This window comes from Sinocyclocheilus rhinocerous, unplaced genomic scaffold (genome assembly GCF_001515625.1).
Source record: "Sinocyclocheilus rhinocerous isolate Xijiao unplaced genomic scaffold, SAMN03320098_v1.1 scaffold326, whole genome shotgun sequence".
Lineage (NCBI taxonomy): Eukaryota > Metazoa > Chordata > Actinopteri > Cypriniformes > Cyprinidae > Sinocyclocheilus > Sinocyclocheilus rhinocerous.
Genome location: NW_015647024.1, coordinates 161,614 through 168,068, shown reverse-complemented (window position 1 = coordinate 168,068; position 6,455 = coordinate 161,614). Strand labels below are relative to the sequence as shown.

The 6,455-nt window shown below is 38.7% G+C and overlaps 1 protein-coding gene and 1 long non-coding RNA gene across 2 annotated transcripts in view; one reads left to right on the top strand and one right to left on the bottom strand.

Annotated features, from left to right (window-relative positions):
* The window catches only part of lrfn2b (leucine rich repeat and fibronectin type III domain containing 2b), an 81,962-nt gene that overhangs the window by 18,552 nt on the left and 56,955 nt on the right, over positions 1-6,455 (top strand). The window lies entirely within an intron of this gene.
* Positions 1-6,455, bottom strand: part of LOC107708310 (uncharacterized) — a 15,264-nt gene that overhangs the window by 455 nt on the left and 8,354 nt on the right. The window lies entirely within an intron of this gene.

The window sequence follows — 6,455 nt, the reverse complement described above, 5'->3', positions numbered from 1 at the left end:
CAGCTCCCCTGACTACAATGTCCAGCAAAACATCAGAATAATCAAAAACCGGTGAAATATCGGGTGGTGTGTACTTCCGAATGTCCAGCAATTCGTCTCTGGTGAAACCGATTGCAGGAATATAACTAAAGACAGGACAAACTAACAAAAACATAAAAACAACTGCGGAGCACGCCACGGAGGCAGCCATCAGCGTCGGCGCCATCATGAGAACTTTGAATGAAACTTTGAATGAAACAGCTTCAGTCTTTTCAGACACACAGTGTAATTATTTCTGTTACAAACACTCAAATCACAGAAGTACTGGGATAAAAGTTTAGAGTTCAGATATTAACTCACGATTAAAATAGAGTAAATCACCTTTTGAAAGTAATGTGACACTTCAAATCAAGATTTGTCAATTACATTGTTACGCCAGTAGGTGGCGAAAAGGGGCTGTTAAAATGTATTTGTCTTTGAATCATACAAGAGATTCGGTTCAAGAATGCTGATTCATCCAGTAATGAATCAAGTACATCTTGAGTGAGTCACTGAATCATTCATTCATAAATTACATGTGATTTTGTTTAGTCGTCTAATGTTTTTTTTTCTCTTCAGAATCATGAGAGAACCACAACTTCCACTGGGGGTAAAAAAAGAACCCCCCCCTCAGTTTATCCAGAATCATGCAGCTCTATTTTGCACACAAACAGCTCTTAAAGAGTCCAGATTGTATGTAGCCTGTTGATTTTGTTCATGGCATTGAGCTCCAGTAAATGGTTTGCAAAAAAGAGGCACAGTATAAATGTTTGATATCATTATTTAATCACATTGGAATCGAAAAGAATTGGAATCGATGAAATTCAAATGATACCCAACCCTACTGTTGTCATGTTTTGTGAGAACACGCGGCTGAAGAGTGTCTTGTTTTGTTCGAGCACATGGCTTGTGTTTGTTTTGCTGGCCGTGTGCTTGTGGTTTGGGTTTGTGAGAGCACATGGCTTTTGTTTTGTTTGTTTCTGTGTGCCATGTGCTCTCATGTCTATTGTCTGTTACCTGATCATTGGCTCATTTGCCCCACCGGTCCTGTTCTCTCTTAGTACCTGCCTTGTTTGCTATTTATTCTTTCTCCCTGTGCAGTTCGTCATCATATATACCAATGTTAGTTCCCGTCTTGTCTGATCCTGCCTTGCCTTGCCTTGCTGTGCTGTTCCCTGTCCCGGCCTGCCTGCCTGTTTTCCCCCTCGGGGTAGTTTTTGTTGGTTTTGTTTTATTTTTTATTAATAAATAGCCCATCTTCTTTGCACAGTTGAGTCCTCACTTCATCTCTTCACCCAACCCTGACACAGGTGCTCTTCATCACTGCTCTTATGTATATAAAACGGATAGCTCTGGTCCTGGATGCTGATTGGTCAGTAGCTGTGTTTTGAGTATGAGTGACTCCTGCTGGCGTTATGTCTGCATCCTCCACCTGCAGTTTGGAGACCACGCCCTTCCCTCTGTTAAAGAAACTAAAGAATATTATTAAAAAGTTATTGTATGTTCATCGACTTGCACTGTGTAATGGTGCTTTTATATTAGGCAGACCGCAAACCAGTCTGGTTTAAACTAAAGAGTGGAAAATGAACATTTTCTCATGCTGAGAGATAGCAGATGTACGTGAGTTAGCAAATATCATATATTGCATTAAAAGATAAATAACAGCGCGTGAGAACAGATCATATTCTCTGTTTTATTTGCGCTCCATCAAATGAGGTGTTACACCTGAACGTTTTCTTGCTGTTTTGGTCAGGGACTATTTTTCTAGCTGCTAGCACAAGCATAGCTTAAAAAGTAACATTAATAAATAATCTTTTTTTTTTTTTGCTTTAAACTTTTTAATGTGCAGAAAGAGTTTTATATAAGCAATAAGGTCCTCGCGTTCACAAATTCCTCCAGTGTTACTGACTTCCTTCCTGAAAGTCTAAACTGACTCACTGTTTGTTGCACTTGTTGATACTTTGCACTTTTTTGTTAAAAGTTTGTTTATTCATTTAGAATATATATATATATATATATATTGTCATTCCAATTAAAATGTCTACATATTAAGAATTAAAAAGTGTTTGTTCTTTGAAAGGATGTACTTACATTATCATGCTATTTATGTTATCATTATATCATCAGTGGCATAAAATGGTCTTAAACGTACAATAATATTGTTTATCACAATTATTTCTGGAGCAATAAATCACCCAGCAGAAAGTGGTCGTCGTGACAGGCCTAACGACATCCAAATACTCTGCAGGTTAAACCCGTTCCTGGATGTCTTATGAACATGAATGTGCAACATAATACACACATGTGGGATTGTGCAGTAGCTAGGTTTTCCATTTTGACCATATTTTTATGTGAAATGCATATCACATTACATATTCATCAGTCATTCAGCTTACTCAATGCATTAGCACAGCTTGTGTGACGAGTCATATTTGTGTGTGTATGTTATAGATGCTTTCTTCATTCCAGACCCTGAAATATAATTAGGCATGTTAGTTTTACCTCATATTAGTTCTCTTAGTCCCCTAGAGGAAAGGTTATTAGCACAGTCATCAGTCACCGCTGCGTGGACAGATCTTTCAGAGGTCATCTTTCAGTTTGGTGGGGTAATGATGCCTGAGCGTTAGCTTAATGTCTCCTAGTTTTATTTCTTTGTATTAATGTGTATTATACACTTCTAAAACAAACATTCGTGTCAAAGGATCAGCAGTGCTTTACAGATGACATTACCAGTGCAGGGAAAGTGCTATTTCTCACAGAGTAGTTCACCAAAAAATACTCTCCCTCAAGTCATTCAAAACCTATATGACACTATATGATAAAGGTTGTTTATTGACATTGCTGGTTGCATGAAGAACCTTTAACATCCAACTGTAACTTTCCATTCCACAAACTGTTTTTTAGATTTTTTAAATCTTCAAATAAATGCTTCTCTTAAGAACTGATCACTGAAAGGCTCTTTGGGAAACCAGACATGATTTTTAAGAGTGCACGACGACAGTTTGTTTGGACTCTAGTCATTCTTGTGTTCTGCAGAAGACAGACATGCACACTAGACTGTCTTCAGTATTATCCTGTTGCTGTAACCTTTTGTGCGTCAGCATGAAAGGCCGCAGGAGTTATTCTGCTCTTTTGAGACCACATTTAATGAAGGAAAAGTGTAGGTTGAGCAGCAGTGATGGTCTCTGAGAGGATAGATGCAGAAATCTGAGATTGGGCAGCGTCAGCTCATGCTGTATCTGAGAAAGATAGCAGTGAGGAGACCTGGGATTACACCTGGATAATCAGATAAACTCAGCCCGCAGGCTTTTCTGTATTTAACCTACTTAATTACCATCTTCTGCTGTACTGATGGTGACTCCTCAGGAAGCCCCTTCAAGAAACGCTGCAGTAATAAACAGCTTGGTGATATAACTTAAACCATTATATCGCACTGTTTTCAGGCTTCTGGCAATGTTCAATTTTGATGCAAAAAAAAAAATGATTGCTGAAGTGGCTTCAAAGGTTGATTGTAAATGCAAGACATAAAATACAGTAAAAAACTGATAATGCTTTCCACACAAATGAACACAAGGAAGGAATATATTTGATAATGTTCATTTTTATGCACCACTATTACAATGCATATTAATAAACAACAATAATAATGAAAAATGTTGAGTGATGGCACAATTGAGTTCAGTTCAGTGAATCAGTTCACTGAAAAAAGTCTAATATAAAGAGGGTCCTTAAGCAGTGCTTATTATAGTTTATTACCTTTCTCTCTGGAGCACATGCTTGTGATTGAATAATATTTGTCTAAAATGATGCTGGTTTTCTCTCGTATCTCTCCACACCTGTTTTGTTTTACATAAAATAATGAACACTCAAATTTATATTTCATGTCCATTTATTCATTTATTTGGCAAGTTGTTTGGGTCCTGATCCCTTCGCCGGTTTCGTTTTCCCGCAGCACAGGTCTGCATGTGGAAGGCAGCGCTTGGATTTGAATGTAGATGCTGTTTTTCTCTTGGGTTTCCATTTTGGCAGCTAAACGAGTTTGGTTGCCTTCATTTTCATGCAAGACATCCTCGCGCAGCCGATTATCTCTGTCCAAGATGAAAAAATGAATGTGATTTGCAGAATAATAAGCAGTTTGATGCAGGGCTGTTTCATCAGTGTGAGCGACTCGCAGCACAGCAAGCCTGCAGGTTTGTGATGTGTTTGCTGAAGCGTCCGAGGAGAGCAGACGCGTCTCAGATCTGTCAGACACTTTCTGTGTGGACACCAGTCACAGGAGCATGTCTCCCGAGCATGCCTATATATACACACCTTTCCATGCAGAAATAAAAGGGCTCTCCGCAGAGCAGCTCAGTGATGGCACAGACAATAATGATGCCCATTTTTAGCTGTGTATCATAATGTTTTGAATAATGCAAAAGTGAGTCGTTAACGAGGTCTAGAACTAAAGTGTGTCAAACAGGGAGGATGAAAATAACCAGTGTGACAAGACTAAGCATTTTCACAGTGACTTCCATTGTATGGAAAAAAAACACATTCTGAAAAATATATTATTTTTGTTTATTTTTTTATAGTTTGGTCAGTGAAAGGTGAATGAACTGCACACCCTTTTAAACCTAATCATGAAAACCACATATCTGAACTCAACCCTTTGGATTATGTGCACAGTTGTGGAATTAATACAAGTTAAACATGTAAAAGTTGAAAGAGATATAATATGTAATGATGAAGTACAGTATATAATGAAATCATATATATGTCATTTTTTGCAGAACACATTTTTATCACAAAAATAAATAAATAAATAAATAAAATACAAAATAGTAATAATAAATGTGCCAGTGTTACATAAAATTACAGCAGACCCAAAGCCACAAGAGTATAAAAGTCAAATTTGAGGGTCATAGAACAAGAAATTATTATTATTAGTTTTTTTTTCTGGCTAGAATTGTTTCCAAACAATGGAGTTACAAAATGCCACTTGGTAACATAATCATCTGAGGGCTACAGACAGCAATTAGTTGCTTTTACATGTACCACAGTATGTGCCGCTCGCTCGCTCTCATCAGCTATCATGGGTATCACGTCAGAGGAGCCCGATCAAGAGTTGATATCAAACATCTCGACCGACTGCCCGGTGCTGATTTGGTGATGATCAATCAACCAAACATTTGCAGACGGGGTCCAACGAGTGTCAACAGTGCAGAACACACCACAAAAACTGAGCTGACACTCAACAACAGCCTGGCATTGGCCGGTCGCTGACCATCAGCTTGGTGTGTCACGGCCTTAAGAATATGCTAGGTTCATTTTATGTTAGGTAATAGTTTATCAAGCATATCTAATAGTTTTCATCACATAAACACAAGAGCTGTAGTTCTAATGTGTTAAAGTCTTGGACAGGGAAGTGTTTTGCACATCCACACCCACAGAATCTCTAAGCGAGTCCCTGACTTTCTACGGCCCATGTTTTTCTCCTGTAATAGACGAGTTGTTCTGAGTCAAATCCCTAAGCTGACAGAGGGCGCGATTTGCATAGAACTCTCATTAAAGTTTGTGTCTGTGAAGAACTGCGGATGAGAGCGGGTTTGAGGATCTCAGGAATGGTGGATGCGTTGACATAAGCTTCTCCTCTCAACCCTAAATACCTGAAGAAAGCTGGGAAACGGGAGGAGTTTAGGCAGGTCTGGCGGCGGTTATTGACAGAAGATGCGTGAGAAGGGTGAGCGTTCTGAACTAATCCGCTGCTCTCTGAGGACCGGACCTGACGGATGAAAACGCTCTCGATCTGAGCCGCATGAGGTCACCTAAGCCCTGATTAAACAAACAAAACTTCAGCACTTCTGCTACTTTTTGGCCGTTTAGCTGACAGGAAGGAGTTTTTTTTCTTGAAGAAGCAAAGTCACAGTGATTTAGTGATGAATGGACTAATGCGGATGGAGAAAACTTGTTTTCTCGTAATGTTAAGGCTTTCTTTGTCAGCGTTTGCCTTGAAGTTTGCAGACTGACTAAAGACACACTAGAGTTGATATTGAGAATAAATCGATCTGAAACAGGGATGATGCTTCGCAAGGTCATAGAAGTAAAAACACTAGGCTTAATAGCAAATGACATACTTGCTGCAGCGCTCTGACAAAGACATCTGTTGAGCAATGAGTATTTCACAGAGACGGGTCTAACTGCACTTGTCTCATTTCACATCTGCAATAAACTAGGGGTGGGAATCACCAGAGGCCTCCTGCAAACCTTGTGCAGACCCTTCAGCAATTGGGTCATTTGAAAGTAAATTACTGTTAAATTTAAATTGAATTAAATAAAACATGTAGTCTTACATCTAGGGATGCACCGAAATGAAAATTCTGGGCCGAAACCCGAAACCGAAAATGCTTTGTAATGATTATTTATTATTTTATTAAATAATATAAAGTAATTTTGTA